Source organism: Trichechus manatus, unplaced genomic scaffold (assembly GCF_000243295.1).
Source record: "Trichechus manatus latirostris isolate Lorelei unplaced genomic scaffold, TriManLat1.0 scaffold00001, whole genome shotgun sequence".
Lineage (NCBI taxonomy): Eukaryota > Metazoa > Chordata > Mammalia > Sirenia > Trichechidae > Trichechus > Trichechus manatus.
Genome location: NW_004443937.1, coordinates 14363327 through 14380650, shown reverse-complemented (window position 1 = coordinate 14380650; position 17324 = coordinate 14363327). Strand labels below are relative to the sequence as shown.

At 50.6% G+C, this 17324-nt stretch overlaps 1 protein-coding gene across 10 annotated transcripts in view; it reads left to right on the top strand.

The window, feature by feature from the left end:
* The first annotated feature begins 395 nt into the window (after positions 1-395).
* The window catches only part of SLC6A6 (solute carrier family 6 member 6), a 97606-nt gene continuing 80677 nt past the window's right edge, over positions 396-17324 (top strand). For 3 of the 10 annotated variants that reach the window (XR_002825845.1, XR_002825840.1, XM_023741841.1), the window contains exons 1-2: positions 604-677; positions 15652-15692. The gene's annotated coding sequence lies outside the window, so the exon portion shown is untranslated. The other 7 variants (XM_023742070.1, XM_023742113.1, XM_023742300.1 and 4 more) reach the window with 6 other exon arrangements.

Below are 17324 nucleotides of genomic sequence, written 5' to 3'. Positions count from 1 at the left end.
CTGGGGGTGGGGGGCTCTCTCGCTCTTCACCAGAAGGCAGGAGGGGCACTAAGGACGGGCTGTACCACTTGGCTCCAGCATTTGGGGGGAACGGTTGCCTCGCAAAGTGCACGCTAACGGGGGAAGCAGAGGCCAAGTGTTCGCTTCGAGGCTTGAGGGGGGATATGTGCGCGCGCTCGGCATGCCCAGGCTCTTTGTGTGTCCGAGCCAGTGCGCGCGTGCGTGTGCGTGCGTGTGCGTACGTGTGTATGTGTGTGTGCATGTGTGTGGGTGTGCGTCTCCGCGCGTGAGGCGGGGCCAGGCACCCAGGCCCCGCCCCGGCCCGCCCCTTGCCCCACCCCCGGCCAGGCAGAGCTGGTATTTTTCCACCCAGCAGGATGGGTGATGATGCTAAGAGCTGCTTGCTCAGACAACAGACACGCGAGGTCAGGAAGAAGCGGCTTGTAAATTACTGCTTCCTCGGTGCTGCAGCCAGTGCAGAGCTCCGGCCCCTGGCAACAGCCTCGCGCCGCCGCCAGCGCCAAGCCACGCGGACGCGGAATCCCGAGGCCAAGCCGTGCGGGGGAGCATCGCGGAGAGCGGAGCGCGTCGGCCAGAGATCCGGCGGGCGGGCAACCCCCGGCTAGTGGAAGGCAGCGCAGGCGAGCGCAGCGCGGCCAGCGTCGCGGCCACCCCAGGTACGGAGCGCAGGGCGCGGCGCGGGCGGAGCGCTGGGGCCGGAGCAGGCTGCTCTCCCAAGCCCCCTCCCGAACCCGGCGCTGCGAGCCGCCGCCTGGCGTGCTGTCCAGCCCGGCCTCCTCCCTACCGGGTACCCCATTCTGGCGCCTCTTTCACCACCGAGGGAGGCAAGGAGGGTCGCCTGATAGGTCCCGCTGGCGGGGCTGTTATTGTTTCCCCAGCGAAGGGGCTGGGGCTTCTAGTGCAGGCGGCAGGTGTATGTGTGTCCTTCTGTCCGTCTGTCCCCGTGACCCTGTGTGTATCTGTGTGTCTTTGAGTGTGGCTATTTCTCCATGTCTCCAGCATTGTGCACCGGTGCGTTCCAGTGTAGATCTGCTGTTCTCTGTGCCCTGGACCGTCTGTGTGCCCTGGCGTGTGTTTATGTGTCGGTGTGTCCCGGTGTGTGTCCGTGATACCTGAGTATGGCTGTGTCTCGTGTCATTGGCTGTATGCATTGGTGTGCGTCTGGATGCCGCTGAGTGTGGCTCTGCTTCCAGCTGAGCCCCTGGCTATGTGCACGTGTGTCTCCGAGTGTGGCTGTGTCTCAGGGTCCCTGACTGTACCTGAGGTACAGCCCGGTGCCTGGAGGGCCAACGGGCCAAAGCTCTGGGGCAGAGTACTGAGTGCAGAGAGGTGAATTGGTGGCATGTCTCTGAGGGTGCTGCTCAAGTACAGCGTGCAGGTCGGTGTCCAGTAGTTCTGAGCGGCCGGACTGAGGCCCGGAGGGACAGCTGGGGGGCAGGTGGGCAGAGGGTAGGGCCAGCCTGACAGACACATCCTCCTCCCGACTTTTCCCCTCCGTTGTGTGTATTCTCCTTTTGGGCAGGAGGTTCTCCTCCCCCTCCCACCAGGGAAGCCAGAGCCAGTGAATCCCAGGGGCATATCGTTCAGCCCAGAGCCCAGAGGGACACAAGCCAGAGGCTAGACTTCAGCCTGGACTGTCGGGGGACCTGTGGGCGGTCCTCACTGGCACGAGGAGGGAGGTTTGTGCTGGGCAGGGCCACCAGCCTGGCTATTTTGGTTACTGCCAGCCTTTGCCAGGCCCCGGCTTCCCCCAGGACCAGCCTCAAAGGCTTGGGAGACAGCCTGGGTTCCCGTTTTCTGGCCCCGGGGAGATAAATCAGCTCAGTAACTGCCCAGACGCTGGAACGGAGGGTCTCCAGGTTTAGTGGCGCGTGGCTCCATTTGGACTTGAGTAAATTGGCCCCCGCTTTGGCACTGCTGACGTTCAAGTAAATGTCATGGAGGAGATCTTTTTAAAATTTCTTTTTAATTTTTCGTTGGCTGGAGGGGAGAGGATTTCATCCAGAGTTTCCCAGCCAGAAGGAGTTTATTTTTATGAAAGAGAGAGCGGGTGAACGCTTAGCAACCACCTGCCTCCCTTTCGACCATAGAGTCATCTGGGGAGTGTGGGGTGGGCATGAGGGGGTGGGGGTGAGGGAAGGAATTTCATCAGGATGGTGGTGTGGGGGTACAGGGGAAGATCAAGGGCACCTGCTGAGAACCCATCTTAGGGTGAGATTGGCAGAGAGGCTAGAGGTCTTAGACCTGCCTCTGTCTCCAGCTTATCTTGAACAACCTTCTTTTGGCCTCAGTTTCCTCATCTGTAAAATGGGTGGGGCAGATCCTGGTTATGGGGTAAGCTGGGGACTGAGTGGCAGGAGCTTGTCCTCAGGTTTCTGGGTTCCAGTACTGCTCTCCGCCTTAATCAGCCGGTGACCTTGGACACGTCCTCTGGGCCTCTCCAGCCTCGGCTTTCCTGTCTGGGTGGCAAGGATGCCGACACCCACCTCATTGTGTCCTTGAAGGGATTGAGGGAGATGAGGCTGAATAAGCTTGTGGTAAGCTGTAAAGCTGGGCTCGGCCACAGAGCTGCTGATTAGCAGGTGTCACGAGGTCCCAGGTCACTGTTATATGTAGCAAGGGCCAAGGTGCACTCTTGAGCCTTTATCCTTCAGGGGGATACCATTGTACTGACCTGTGGTGCAGCTGCAGATGACCTCCCTTGCCCTGCCCCCCTCATCTCATCCTGCAGGGACTTGGTCACATCTGCTTTGCAGAATCCAGAGGTGCTAGTGGGTAGTGCCTATTTTACAGATGGGCAAACTGAGAGCCATGGAGAGGACTTAGCCTTGATTGGACAGTGGCAGGACTGGAGTTTGCAGAGCCTTTTCTCAACCAGCTGAGCGTTTTGGCCCCATGGGACTTTGATCTCCATTTGGCCTGGGGAGTTGGGATTGGACCAGCACCTGAGGAAAATGAGGGACAAAGGCGTCCCGGTCCTCAGGGTTGGAGGCTGAGCTTGTGGACCCATTGGCACCTTGATTCTGTCCCTAGTTATTCATTCTCTGTGCCTTCACCGGGAGCCTTGCATCTTCCCTGACGCAGCCCCTCCCAGGTTCTAGACCTCAGGAGGCATTTTGGGCTCTGGGACCATATTTTCTAGACCCAATTTGTCTGCCTGTCCATCTGTCAAAGGATTTGGGAGCTGTACTTCTCTGAAAGTCTCTCAAAGGTCCCAGGGTGAGAAGACACTTGGGAGTCATTGAACACATTCCTCTACATAGGGCAAATAAATCTCAAGGACCTCCCAGAATGCAGCTCGGTCTCAGCAGGAGGGGACCTGGGTGGGGACTGAGGCTGGCTTGGAGCCCCAGGGCTGCCCCAGCAGGCACAGGCCGGTCCCCTACTTCCGCAGAAGGTCATAAAGTGAGAGTCAGATTCTTTGGAGCTGCGTCCCGCTTCTCCGCATTTGTCAGTCTGTCTTGGCTGAAGCATTTGTTTAAATGTCTGGGTTCTGAGGAAGAGCTGTGGGTGTGGAAATGTCCAGGGTGGCCTTCAAGTGAGAATGAGAGCTCTTTTTAATGTGCCTTGATTTGTTGGTTAATAGACCTTGGCTAAGGTCAGTTCTGGAAACCCTGGTGGCATAGTGGTTAAGAGTTTGGCTGCTAACCAAAAGATCAGCAGTTCACATCCACCAGGCACTCCTTGGAAACCTATGGGACAGTTCTACTCTGTCCTATAGGGTTGCTACGAGTCGGAATTGACTCGACAGCGATGGGCTTGGTTTTTTGGTAAGGTCAATTCTGGGCAGGCACTGATTTGGAGGAGAACGTTGCCTTTCAAGGGAGCTGGGATAGTGTGGCAGCTGCTGTGACCACGCTGTCCATGGATAGGGTGCTCTGAAGAAGACTCAGGGTGGGGTGGTAGGCAGGAGGCATTCAAGCTTCTTAGAGGAGGTGATGTCAGAGTTGGCATTTTCTGAGGCAGGGAAAACAGGATAGATTGGCATTCTGTGCAGGGGGCATAGCAGGTGCGAAGGCACAGAGGCATGAAATAGCCAAGCATGTTTGTAGAACAAGTCCCCCAGGGTCCCAGCTGGAGGGAGGAAAAGGAGCTGGGGCTGGATTTGGCAGGAGCCCCATGGCTGAGGGCCTTGAATATGGGGTAAAAGGGCTTGGACTTTATTCTGAGAGCAGCAGGGATTTGAAAGAGGGTCAGACTGGGTTTGGGAACAATGGTGGAGAAGCCAGGGAATCCTGGAGGCCAGGAGAACCCTGACGGTGAGTGAGGAATGAGGCTGGTCTAGGAGACAGAGAGTGGCTGGGCCACTGCTGGGCAGGGCACAGCGCTTTTCCTGTGCTGGTGAGTCTTGCCCTGAGCGGTTTCTGTGAGCATGGGGTGAAGGCCTAAACACGCTGTTTAACAGGTACACGTGCCATTAACTCGCTGCCTTTGACCTTCCTGGGAACACGCAGCCCCAGCGTCTTTAAGGTTGAGTTATGTCTACTCTGGACAGGGCTGTGGGGTTTCTCTTCCCGCCTCACCTGGTCAGAGGCTTCCTTTGGAAACCTGAGTCGTTGAGGCTGATGTGAAGGTGGGGGCCAGAGGGATGGGGAAGGGCAGAGAGAGTCACAAATAGATATTATAAATGTTTCTAAAGCTCTGTAGGACTTGGCCAACCAATTCTTGTGAAAACCAATAATCAACCAACCAGCCACCCAAAATAATAAAAAGGGCAGGGGGGAGGGAGGGCAGTGTTGGGGGCTATAGTAGATGATAGGTTGTGGTGGCTCACAGCTCTTGGTCATGCATCGGAATTACCTGCGGTACTTTCTTAGAAATTCAGATTCCCAGGCACCGCTTAGAAATACTGAATCAGAATCCTCAGAGGGTGGAGCCTGGGAATCTGTATTTCCTTAAGTTTCTCATGTGATTAAAAATTATTATTTTAAGATTGAGATATAATTTACATGCACTGAAATGCAAAAGTTCTGTTACAGTTGAGTGAGTTTTGAAAAATTTTGGCACACTGATTAAGAGCTTGGCTGCTAACCAAAAGTTCGGCAGTTTGAATCCACCAGGCGCTCCTTGAAAACCCTGTGGGGCAGTTGTACTCTGTCCTCCAGGGTAACTGTGATTCGGAATTGACTCAACTGCAACAGGTTTGGTGTTTTTTGTTTTTGTTTTTTTTTTTAACCAAAAACCAGAAAAACCAAACCAGTTGCTGTCAAGTCAGTTCCAACTCATACTGACCCTATAGGACAGAGTAGAACTACCCCATAGGGTTTCCAACGAGCGGCTGGTGGATTTAAACTGCTGACGTTTTGGTTAGCAGCCGTAGCCCTTAACCACTATGCCACCAGGGTTTCCACCTGTGTAACCACCACCCAGGTTGAGATATTGAGCATTTTCAGCTCCGCAGAACATTTCCTTGTGCCCTTCCCCTCCCAGAGGCAACCACTTTCGGACCTCTGTCACCATGAATTAGTTTAGCCAAGCCTAGAACCTCACCCAAATGGGACTGTATAGTGTCTCCTCTTATGGGTCTGAGATCGTTTTCTCTGCTTTGACATTGCTGAAATCCATCCAAGCTGTTGGGAGTATCAATAGTTCATTTCTTTTTATTGCTGAGTAGTATGGCATTGTATGGATGTGTACCACATTTGTTTATCCATTCTCCTGTTGATGGATATTTGGGTTGTTTCCAGTTTGGGGCTATTATGAATAATGCTGCGATGAATATTTGTGTACAATTCTTTGTGGACATATATTTTCATTTCTCTAGGAGTGGAACTGCTGGGTCATAAGGTAAATGTATATTTAACTGTATAAGAAACTGCCAAAGGATTCCGTTTCATTCATTCTTTTATCTATTTATTTATTTTTTTGGGCTTTAACAAACAGAAGTTTATTCTAGGATTCTCTTTTAATTATAAAAATAATAACACCTCAAGCAATACAAAACTGTATGAACTAACAAAGTGAAACTCTGCCAGTCACCCTCCTTTATTCAAGGCCCACTCTTAAGGGTCATCACTTTAATAGTTTGGCACATATCCTTTCAGGTCATTATATTTAAAAAATGTGCAAAGCATTTAGTCTTTAGTTTGTCCGTCTGACTATCTGTCCATTATCTAGCTTTCTTTGTATAATAATAATAATAATAAAGGCTTTTAAGGCTATGCATTTTCCTCTGCGTACAGCTTTAACTGTTTCTGTGGGGCAGAATACTCCTTTTTATTACTTTCTAGGTTAATTTTCATTTCAGTTTTGACTTCCTCTTTGATCTGTTTAGAATCTCTTCAGCAGGCTAGCTCTAGTTTTGTTTTCATTTTTAAGAAAAATGACATCATACTGTTCTTCATTCTGTCACTTTCTTTATTCAAACTATAGCAGACCATTGTGGATCTGCTGTGTATCAGAATGAAAGGATCTCCCCAGGCCATTCTGAATCACTGGTCTTAATCACCTCGAGTGCTGCCAGCTCAGTGAATGAAACACACCTACCTATTGACCTTGAACTTGCCCTGGAGGATGGGCAGAGGAACAGCCAGAACTCATTCATTTTTCTGAAAAGGGAGGGAACCAATATTTATCGAGTGTCCACTATTCTTTATCCTTCTTCCTGCACTTAATTTTGTGAGGTAAGCATTATTACCCCCATCTTATAGAAGAATTCATCAAGGTTCAGGGAAGTGACTTGCCCCAACATACACAGCTAGGAAATGGTGGAAGGAGAATTTGGACCAGAGGCCACCCATCACCAAAGCCCGTCTTCATTCCACTGATGGCACTGCAAATGTTTATTGAGCACCTACTGTGTATCAGGCACGGTGCCAGGGCCAGGAGCAGAGGGATAAATAAAATGGCCCCTGTGTGCAAGTAGCTCACAGTCTCATAGGGGGCAGGGAGGGGAGAAAATCTGTATCTGGAAGAGGTTAATGTACAATCTCAGGTGGTTTATGCCAAGAGCAAGGAATGCCCTGGAAGGTCAGGGAGAGTAGTCCTTTCTCTGTGGAGTTTGGGGACTTGGACTGTAGGATCATCAAGTTCACCTTCTCTGCCCACCCACTTTATGGATGAGAAGACTGAAGTGTCCTGAGTGAGGCATGTAGCCACACAGGACTATAAAGCCACCATAAGAGCCATTGTTCATAAGTGGATTGTTCTTCCACAGTTCTACCCTGCATTCAGCGATTATATAAAACTCCCCTTTGCAGAGGTGCAATTAAGGACAGTGTTTTTGTCTGTACCTCAGACTTTTGACGGTTGTGCTCATGATTCTCAATCCTGATCTTATCACAGTTAATGCAGAAGAGGGCAAGAGGGCCAAGCTGTACTGAGATTCCTTAGGGCTTGGCTGCTCCCGGATGCCTCCAGAATCCAGGATGGGGGTTCTTGGAAAGCAGGGCCTTCTGCTCAGAGATGAACATGAGCCTGGTATGTGGGGAGCAGCTCTGGTCACAGTTTTTGGCGTGGAGTTGAGGAGGTGGCAGTGAGAGGGCTGAAGGGGCTGAGGGTAGGTGCCACCTGCCTGGCAGTGGACTGTCTGCTCCCTCAAGTGGGGTTTGAGTAGCCCTGGGCTGGAAGGCAGGAGAGCTGAGCTCTTACCCTGCTCACTTGGGCCCTCCTTGTCCCCTTCTCCCCCCGTCCCCTGAGCCTCAACCCCCATTAATTGGAGGGGTGGGACTTCATCACTGTGTGATGCCTATGCGAGTACAACATAAGTGCTAAATGACTCACTGCCATGTTCCATCCTCCTTCTAGCAAAGTCCTTAACTTGAGGATGCCTTGGTGCTTGGTGGGGGCTGAGGGGTGTGTTGGTTGGTGGATTTTAGCAGAGTCATGCTTAATGGGTGAAGGGCACCAGAAGGGGTGGTCCTGAGGGTTCTGCCCGCTTGGCCCCACAGCCAGTTGGTACTTAGGTTAGCTGCTCAGTCCTGAGGGAAGATTCTGAAGTCATGATTTCAAAGACATTCCATCATCAGATGCACCTGGTATCTCCTCTCCAGCTTGACATCACAGCTTAAGACAGCAGCCTCCTTACCAGCCTCCATGCTTCCTGGGTACTTCTGCACCACCCAGGGGCCAGCGCTGAACATGTCACTCTTCTGCTCTAAAGCCGTCAGTAGCTCCCTAGTGCTTTGTGAAATCAAGTCCAAACTTAGCATGGCATTTGAATCCCTTCATGATCTGGCTCTTAGCCAATGTTTACCCTCATCTGCCTCAACTTCTTTCCTCTCTCCTGTGGTTTGGCTGGTTTCTACTCCTAGGCTGAGCAACGGGATCCCTCGGCCTTGCCTGCCGTTCCCTTGGCCCTCAATACACTTTCGCCTTTCTCTTCTTAGTCCTACTCTTCAAGGGCCAGCTCAATGCTACCTGCTCTGGATCTTCCGTTGAGCCCCTTAACAGTGCCTGGCACTCAAAGATGACCTGAGACAGAGTGGACTGAACCTCTCCCTGCTCTGAGACCCTGTGGCCCTTTCTCTGGCTCAAGCTAAGACCTTTGTGGTCTTGCCTTATATCCACCCACCTAGAGGGGAGGGACTCCAGCATCCAGCACAAGGCCTGGTGCTAGGTGCTCAGTACACAAGTAAAAAAGAGTATCTGATTCCCTCTATCCTGAAATGAAAGCCTGAAGTTTGAATATCTGAGTGGGTCCAGGCTTGGAAATTTATATTCACCCACTTACCATCTAACCCACCCACTCATTCATCCATCCATCCATCCGTCCACCTACCCATCCATCCATCCACCCATCCATCTACCCACTCACTCATCCAACATTTATTTGTTCCAGTCCATGTCCTAGGCCCTGGGGATATGGCAGGTGAACAAGACAGACTAAATCGTACCCTAATGGAGCTGACTCTGGTGGGGGTGATGGATGTTAAACAAAAAAATTACTCACAAATGATTAAAGAAGTATAACAGGAGCCCTTTTAAAATCAAAGACCTGGTGTTGGGCATTGCAACATCCTTGGCCCCTAGCTTCCTGTGTGACCTAGGCGGGTCCTCTCTGGCCCTCAGTTTCCTAATCTGTAAGGGGTAGCCTGGCTTAGCTTCCCTGCTGAGTAAAGGGGAAAAGACCCTTCCTTGTCTTTGTAATGGGAATGCACACTGTCACCGTCACCACGTATGGTGCTGTTCCTGTGGGTCTCCTTAAGGATGCGATTGCCCTCCTGTTGGTTTTTCAAGATGCCTCAGCTTTCAGTCTGAAAGGAGGCACTCTTCCCAATCTGGGGTCTGGAGTTCTAGTCAAAAACATTTCCTCGGGAACAGTGGAATTTTCTTCCATCATTGGTAGAAGAACATGAATTTGAACAGACCTTAGAAAAAGAAAAAGAAAAAAATCTTTCACACCTGCAGCCCCTTTGCTCAGGTGTGAGCAGAGATCATTTTCTTGTCTTCCACTCTTGCCCAGGAAGGTCTCCTGGGAACAGCTCTGATCACAGATGTGTTTGTACTGTCCACACAGAGCTCTATAAATTTGAGCCAACGTTTTCATATAAAAAGTTTATCAATGCATATATGTGTATATATATGTATATATATATATAAAGTTTAAATATACACATACGTACAGTTTTTATTTTGAGACCATTGTAGATTCCCATGCAGTTGTAAGAAATAATAGAGAGACCCTGTATACTCTTTACCCAGTTCCTACCAATGATAACATCTTCAAAACTGTAGGACAATATCAAACAAGGATATTGACATCGATACAGTCAAAACGATTATTGCACTCGGCTGGTAACTGAAAGGTTGGATGTTCTAGTCCACCCAGAGGTGCTTCAGAAGAAAGGCTTGGCGATCTGCTTCTGAAAAAGCAGCCATTGAAAACCCTGTGGAGCACAGTTCTACGCTGACACACATGGGGTCGCCATGAGTCGGAGTTGACTCCGCAGCAACTGGTATGGTCAAAATACAGAACGTTCCATCACCCCGAGGATTCTTCCTGTTGCCCTTGTGTAGCAGTGCCAACTTCCAGCTTCCACCCTGCCTTAACAACTGTCCTTGACCATAATCAGTTCTCCATCTCTGTGGGATCATACAGCATGTAACCCTTTAGTACTGGCTTTTTTCGCTCAGTGTAATTCCCTGGAGATCCACCCAGGTTGCTGCATGTCATCAATAGCTTGTCCCTTTTCATTGCTGACTAGCACTCTATGATGTCAATGTACCACTGTTTGTTTAACCATTCACCCATTGAAGGGCATCTGGGTAGTTTCTTGTTTTAGACTATTACGAATAAAGCTCCTGTGAACACTCATGTAAGAGCCAATATTTTTAAAATGTGGGCACTTTTTGCATATGCATCTGGCCATCTGGTTTCTCTAGACACAATGAGAAGATGTAGCAGCCCTGAGCCCACCATCTCCTCAGATGCTCTCTTGGATGGGGACGTGTCCCGGGCTCCCCAGTGCGCCCCAGCCCCCCTGACCATCTCTCACTATGTCATGGCCTGACCCTGGAGGTATGGAAATGTGTCACCCCTCCCTGCTGAAGGTTTTGGAACAATCCCTGCTCCAGTGAATTCAATAGAGCCGAGTGCAGCATAGGAGAGAGTGATTCATGAACTTCTTTATGCTTTCAATTTATAGCCTCTTGAACTAGAGGTGAGTCCTCCAGTTCAGTGTCCAGGGTCAGGGTGCGCTGCATTTATGGACTTGTTTTGGGTGCCAGCCTCTAACACTTTCACCAGGGGGTGGTTCAAGGCTGGAGTAGGGGAAATCCCCATGGCCCTGCACCCCGAAACGCTTCCGTGGGAGCTCCGCATCAGGCTGGAGACGTTTCCCATTGGATGCTAGCCAATGCCCCATCCAGGGCTGCACTTGGGCCCCCATCTGCTTTGAACTGTGAGCAGCGCACCCCAAATCCGGATCCCAGTTGGGCAGAGAGGGCAGGCAGTGCGCCTTCGTGAACTTAAAAAAAATTCAGCCTTGCACAGAGAACAGAGGCCACCAGAGTCTTCCCAAAGCCCCAAATCTGAGACCTGGAATGTTGTTTTCAATACATTTTGTTACCGTGGCTGTGGAGTGGAGTCTGGGGAGGGTAACTGCGCGCTAAGTCTTGCTGAAGGACAGACCCAGCCTTGTGCTCCTCCTGGTAATTGGTTTGGAGGCTGAGAGACATCGGAGGATTTTTCTCCCCTCCTTCAACATTTCATTACACCTCTGACATCTGCTTATCATTACCCCAGGCAGGGACTTCAGAAGCGGGAGCAGCTCAGGGGCTTGTTTGGTTGCATCTTGGCTCTGTCTTGAGCCACCATAACAATAACAACAGCAATAATAGTAACAGCATATACCAGCTCTCCTCAGACTTGAAAGCATGTAACCATCATCTGGGGATCTTGTGAAGATGTCCTTTCCTATGTGGTAGGTCTAGGGTGGGGCCTGAGATCCTGCGTTTCTAACCAGCTCCCAGGTGGTGCTGATGCTGCCATCGATCTGGGGGACCACACTTTGAGAAGAGGTGGTGAATAATAGCTATGGCTGAGGCAATAGTGGTTCACTGGTAGAAGGCTGAATAAGCAAGTTCATGAATCCCTCTCTCCTATGCTGCACTCAGCTGTATTGAATTCACTGGAGCAGGGATTGTTCCAAAACCTTCAGCAGGGAGAGGTGACACATTTCCATACCTCCAGGGTCAGGCCATGACATAGTGAGGAGATGGTCACGGGGGCTGGGGCACACTGGGAAGCCCGGGCCACATCCCCATCCAAGAGAGCATCTGAGGAGATGGTGCGCTCCGGGCTGCTACATCTTCTCATTGTGTCTAGAGAAACCAGATGGCCAGATGCACGTGCAAAAAGGGCCCACATTTAAAAGATGTTGGCTTTTACATGAATGTTCACAGCAGCTTTATTTGTAATAGTCTAAAACAAGAAACAACCCAGATGTCCTTCAATGGGTGAATGGTTAAACAAACAGTGGTACATCAACATCACAGAATGCTAGTCAGCAATGAAAAGCCATTGATGACATGCAGCAACCTAGGTGGATCTCCGGGGAATTATGCTGAGTGAAAAAAGCCAATGCTTGCCTACCATACGGGAGACCTGGGTGGGATTCCTGGCTCATGCACCTCATGCACAGCTACCACCTGTCTGTCAGGGGAGGCTTGCATGTTGCTAACGATGCTGAACAGGTTTCAATGGAGCTTCCAGGCTAAGACTGGGAAGAAAGGCCTGGCAATCTATGTCCACATATCAGGCAATGAAAACCCTGTGGAGCATAGCAGTTCAGTCTGCAGCCAATCATGAGGATGGCACAGGACCAGGCAGTGTTTTATTCCGTAGTGCATGGAGTCACCACGAGTCAGGGCAGACTGCAGCTAAGAACAACAGGTATTGGGTGCCTACTGGCTTAAGCCAGACCCCAAGCCAGGCCCTGGGCTTTGTAAGCATCATCTTCTTGAATTTTACCGAAGATACTATTATTTTTATTTTGCAAATGAAAACCTGAGGCTCCAGAGAGGACAGGTAACTTGCCCAAGGTCACACAGCTGGAAGGCAGCCATCGCCACCTTGGAAAGGATGCAGATGGGAAAGCCCTTTTCTGAACAGTGTTCACCGTCCAAAAACCACAGGCGGCTTTTCAAGGGAGCCAAGTCAGATGTAAATCAGGGGAGAGCCCAGCAGGCCAGACGTGCTGACAGCCAGCCCTGTGTCAGGCTAAAGCCCACAGCGGGATTTGGTGCTTGTGGACCGCCTGGTGATGGGTGCACCGTTGGGGGCTGTTCACAGCTCCTGAAAAGCCAGCATGGGACCTGCCAGAGTCAGGCTCACAGCCTCCCCCATTATTTAGGCAAATCCCAGGGCAGAGTGCTGGCTGGAAGGGCCTGCGGTGGGCCTGGTGCTGTACTTGCTTAAAGACTGGCCCATTCTTGAAACCACACAGGTATTTTCCCCAGCTGGGGGACTGCCTTGAGGACGGAGGGGCCATGGTCTCCCGCCTGGCGAGGGCTTTGTTTTTACACTGGGCGCCTGCCCTCAGGAACTGGGTAGAGTGGGACAGAGATTTAGAGTTTTGTTTCTCAGTGTGATTTCCAGACCCACAGTGTGGGCATCATCTGGGAGCAGGTTAGAAAAGCAGGGTCTCGGGCCCCAGCCCAGACCTGCTGACTCAGATTCCCTGGAGATGGGGCCTAGCCATCTGTGTTTTAATGAGCTCCTCCCAGCGATTCCACGCCTGTTTAACTTTGAGAAGGGCTGATTTCAACATCTCAGCAGGATGCCCGGGGTGGGGTCAGCCCTAACTTTTGCAATGGGCATGTGATAGCTAGAGTGCTAGGGCTGCAAGAGACTCAGATGTCATTTCATCTGTGCCCGCCCCCTTTTTCTGAGTGTCAGAGACATAAAGGGACATGCATAAAGTTATACAGCAAGATCAAGGCAGCGTGTAGGTCTGGATTCTTAGGGCTGCAAGTGGCAGAAATCAGTTGGAACTAACCTAAAAAAGAGAGAACATTTATTGACTCCTAACTGAAAAGCCCAGGGTATACTTCAGGCCTGGCTGGTTCCAGGTGCTGAGAGAAGTCACTGGGACTCAGTTTCTTCTTCTCCACTTCTGGGCTGTGTTGGCTCCATTCTCCTTGGACTGCCCCTTGCTTCTCCAAGCAAATCCCCTCCCAGCCTAGCAATCAGAGACAGAGCCTTCTTTTTTCATAATATTTTTAGCAAAAGTCCCAGTCATTGCTCACATTGTCCAGGTATGAGTTAAGTACTATCCTGAACCAATTACAACAGCCCCCTCTGATTGGCTAGGCATGGCTGACTGCCCATCCCTGGAAGTAGGAGGTAGGATCAGCCTGTCAGAACCCCATGGACTGAGAGCGGGGTGCATGGGTCTCCAGGTGGAAGAGATGCCCACTGTCCCCAGAAGAAGGGCATGGGTGCCAGCAGGTGACCTAGTGCCATTCTCACCCTCCTCTCTGAGCTGGGCTGGCTTCATGCACCTGGTAAGGTCTCACCCCAGACAAAATTATGCCATCCTTCTCCTGGCTCCCTTAACACTCTGCTTGTAATTGTGTTTGAAACATCCTAACTTCATCTTTCCTTGTTTCGCCCTACTCTTGGTACAGTCCAGTATAGAAAAATACCTGTTGGTACTTCCACCATCCGCACCCATGGCAGACACTGCTAATCTACCCTAGTCTTCATGGAGCCAGGCATCCAGCCCGACGTGGTTCTAGGCTCTGTGAAAGCAGGGAACTCAGCTCTCTTGTTCACTGCTGTGTTCCTAGTGCCCAGAACAGTGTCTGGCACATAGTAGGTGCTCAGTAAGTCACTTACTGGTTGTTCCTACTCTGCAGTGCCTGGAACCCAGTGTGAGCTGCTGAATGAGGTGGTCTGGGACCAGCGCTTACTGACTCTTGTGTTTTTGAGTTCTGGAGAAGAGGCTTAAGGACAGGGCTGGAGGTACGAGGAGGAGGAAAGAAGAGAGCTTTGAAAAGAGAAGAAAGAAGTGCCCAGCTCTGGAGGCCTTCTCTGCCATCCCCCCTCCCTCCATGACCCCCTTCTCTTGTCTGCTAATCCCAATTTAACTGTTCATTGAATTGGAAGATCTTGGTTGATAAGGAGCCTTTCCTAGTTTTTTACATTTTTTGATTCTGAGAAACCTGGAGCGCCTCCAGCCTCAGGCAAGTAGCTTTGTTGGTGAAATGAGAAGCTGAGGTGACCTGCCCCCACTTGTATTACTTCCCAAACTGAGTTCCAAAGAACAAGAGGTGTTCTATTAAAAAAACAAAAAAGGGGCTCCATGGGCAGTCACACTGGAGATGGCTCAGCAAAGGTCAACAAGTTTCCTTGGTGGTCCCTCTCGGGGCCTCCGACAGGTTGGTTAGTATCATGATATCCAAGAACCTGGGGCTCCCAGGGCCTCCCACAAATCCTCCAGCTAGCCTTGGTGCTTCCTTGAGCTTGTGGGGCAGGTCTGTCACAGGCCTGGCCTCCTGTTTGAGCTTGGGGGGTTGTCAGGGCTGGGGGCAGCCAACCATAGAACTACTCCTATGTGACCGCGGGTTGGGCCCCTGCCCCTCTCAGCACAGGCAGGAGGATGCCAGGTGATTAGCCAGTTCTTGCTGCCCACTGGGTTTCAGGGACACAACACTCAAGAGAGGGATGTGTAGGAGTATATGTGTGAGTGCATGTCTGCACGTGTGTCTCTGTGTGTCTGTGACAGTGTATGTGAGCATGTGGGTCTGTGTATGTGACACTGTGCTTGTGTGTGAGTGTGAACATATATGTCTTCCATAAGCGCATATCTGAGCATGGGTCTGCGTGTGTGACTGTCTCTGTGTCTGAGTGTGTGTGTGTGTCTGTGCATCAGAGTGTATGTGAGCGTGTGGGTCTGTGTGTGAACGTGTGTGTCTGTAAGAATGTGTATGTATGTCTGACTGGGAGGCTGTGTGTCTGTGTGAGCAAATGTGCCTATGCATGTGTGAGCATGTGTGTCTGTCATTATGTGTGTGTGCGGGTGGTATAAGCCAGAGCATCCCAGCTTTCCCAGTCCTTGTGTTCATGCGACCCCTCCCCAGCACGTGCTATGTTTGGTGGTCACATGTGGGAAGAGGACTTGCTGTGCACAGTCAGACCCTGATAGAATCTTCTTTTCTTTCCTTCTTTGCTTCCTGTCTTTGCAGTAGGTCAAGAACAGCAGCCCTTTCTGAGGGAACTCCAAAACGTAAGTGCCATTTTGTCCTTCGCCATGGTGGTGTTGTTTCACTGATGGTGTGGCAGGTGACCCAAGGTGGGAGCCCCAAGAAGGGAAGACAGAGCCCCCGAGGCCCAGGACCTGGTCCACCCATCACCTCTGGATGGTGGTCCCTGGGCCTGGCTTGGCCACCTATGCGCACTCAGACCCCAAGTGGGAGGTGGCCCAGCCTAAAGGCGGAGCACTGGTTGTGAAGTCCTAGCCTGAGCCTGCTACAGAGCCACCTTGGACAAGTGTGCTGCTCGCTTCTCTCAGCCTGTTTCCTTGTTTGCAAACTGGATAACGAGGCCGTGTTCTGACCCTGATTTGCCCCCGGAAGGCTCTAAGGCAGCTTTGTGGCATGGTGATTCTGAGGATTACGGAATCAGATACATGGGAAAGGGTGAGCTTGGTTCCTCACAGGGCACAGGCAAGATACTTTGGAAACTGGGGCTGTTGACACAATTGTATTTTTTTAGACTTTTTATTTTAAAAAAATTGAAAAAACTTTCAGAAAAGTTGCAGGAGTATTACAGTGACTTCCCGTCTCCACATCCACTTAGATTTTCCCATTGTTAACGTCTGCCACACCTGCTTCATCTCTGTCTATAATATATATATATATCGTCAGCAGAGTCACATCATATTCTCCTTAGGCTGTTTTTTGCTGAATCATTGGGGAGTAAGTTACTGGCCCAATGCCCCTTTACCCCTAAGCTTTCTGCGTATATTTTGTAAGAACAAGGCCATTCTCTTACCTAACTCTAGCACAATCATCAAACCCCGGACATTTAACATTGACACAGTTCTATTATCTTATCTGCAGGCCTTAATGGCATTTTGCCGATTACATGTTTACAACAACTTTTTTTTTGTCCCAGTTCAGGATCATAGTAATGTTTTTTAAAAGGAGTTTAATGGGGCAGGAAATTGCCCATTCTGCGACCATCTTGTTCACCCTGGTTTCGAACGTTGTCTTGGTTACTGTAGGGCTATGAAAGTCTTTCAGTCAGGACATTCAGTAAGAAATCCATTTTACAACAGGATGCAGTGAGAGCTCACACACGTAGACGTGTGAAACCGAAACCAGAGTTTCACCACACAGCCCTGTGCTCACCATCTGCACTGTCTGTTCCATTTGGGTCTGTTCCATAAACATGATCGTCCTGACTCTGCATTGATTGCACGGCCTGCTAGTGGATTCTGCTCTGGAATTTGAAGACTTTGGCTTCCTGGGCAGAAATTTCTAGGAGGTAAGGTAGTGCCCCTGGCCAAATTTCTACTGGTCCAGGGAAACCCCGGGGGGTCCCTGGGTGATACAAATGGCTAATGCACTTGGCTGCTCACTGAAAGGTTGGCAGTCCACCCAAAAGGACCTTGAAAAAAAGCCTTGGTGATCTGCTTCGAAAAAATCAGCCACTGAAAACCCTGTGAAGCACAGTTCTACTCTGACATGCATGGGGTTGCCATGAGTCAGAGTCGACTTGATGGCAACTGGTTTTGTGAAGCCATGACTGAGAGAAAAGCCACTTTGTGGCCCCAACGATCTGTTGCCCCCAGCCCAGGTCCTCTGTCATGAGCAGCCACAGGCCACCCCGACCCCATGGAGACGTGTTCTTCAAC